At 38.2% G+C, this 1352-nt stretch overlaps 1 non-coding gene across 1 annotated transcript; it reads left to right on the forward strand.

Moving 5' to 3' along the window:
• The first annotated feature begins 566 nt into the window (after positions 1–566).
• TRNAI-AAU (transfer RNA isoleucine (anticodon AAU)) lies at positions 567–640 on the forward strand. Its single transcript has one exon. It is a non-coding gene; the product is annotated as a tRNA-Ile (tRNA).
• Positions 641–1352: the final 712 nt, after the last annotated feature.

Below are 1352 nucleotides of genomic sequence, written 5' to 3' on the forward strand. Positions count from 1 at the left end.
GGCCCAGATCGAATCATGACAATGGCAGATGCACTTATTGCTTATAATCCTCTTGGGTGTAAATCATTTCCAAGATACAGCGAATTCGATATTAAGTGACTAGTGATACGTACAGTATACATATACTGTATATATGTATATATATAACTATATATATATATATATATATATATATATATATATATATATATATATATATATATATATATATATATATATTGTATATGTGAAGAAAAAACTCCTTAGGTGGCAACTTGGAACACTTGAACAACAAACTTTGCCGGATGTTAGGTAACCTTACCTATAACACTGTCATACGGACTGTGAGATCATGACATAATTATTTCTTTAGAATATCCGTGGCTCAGCATCAGCTACGAAAATAATGGGTAAGTTGTTCTTAGGTTCATTAACAGTTCTCTAAAGTGAAAACACAAAGATATACTGAAATGATATATAACGTATTTTGTCAGCAATCGAATTAAAACTTGAGCATCAGCACTTTCACTAGACAGCCTGAGAGAAATCGAGTCAAGATTTCTTTTGAGATCGCCACGGCATCCATGGGCCTGTTAGCTCAGTTGGTTAGAGCGCCGTGCTAATAACGCGGATGTCGTGGGTTCGATCCCCATACGGGCCAGTGGTCAAACTGTTTTTTTTTCTTTTTTACATTCATCATGGCCACCGTCAAGGAAACCACAGCCCATTGAAGATTATTGGAAGCATTTTCCACAGAACTATCTTCCTTAAACTTCCGTTTTAATAAGGCACTTCTGCAATTATGTAGGAGCCTGAACCCAGCGAGTTAGTGCATACTACTCGTTTTGTAGATGGCAAACATCCTAAACCTGTAGGACGCCACGATGTCACGCAAACGGTACGGTACCAAAGAGTCGGGGGCTATTTTACTGTCAAACTGCAGAAAGAACTGTTCATGGTTGAGCCTTGAGGTCGACCCAGCGGTCCTTCATGCCTCACACCGTCGGACTTTGGCACAGTCTCCCTGAGGACGTTGTGCAATTGGAACTGCAGAAGTTCAAGCAAAGATGCAACGGCATTATTACCCTAAACAGCTCTCCCCTTATTTTAATAATTCACTTACATTTTTTTCTATTTATTTATTAATTTGTTAATTTCTTTTTTGTTTTCTAAAAACTGTTCTCTTCTTTATCTGTTTCCTATTACCTGCTATTACTCGTTGCAAATGAACACCATGGTCGTTGGAAGCTTGAATTTCAAGTCAAGGGCCACTGTGGGCTAGTTGCATGTGAACAGGGTTCATCTTCGGAATGAAAGTGATAATTAGAAAAAGCCTCGATTTCATGATCACTCGAGATCAAGGGCTGGTATAA

The sequence above is a fragment of the Macrobrachium rosenbergii genome, chromosome 23 (genome assembly GCF_040412425.1).
Source record: "Macrobrachium rosenbergii isolate ZJJX-2024 chromosome 23, ASM4041242v1, whole genome shotgun sequence".
Classification (NCBI taxonomy): Eukaryota; Metazoa; Arthropoda; class Malacostraca; order Decapoda; family Palaemonidae; genus Macrobrachium; species Macrobrachium rosenbergii.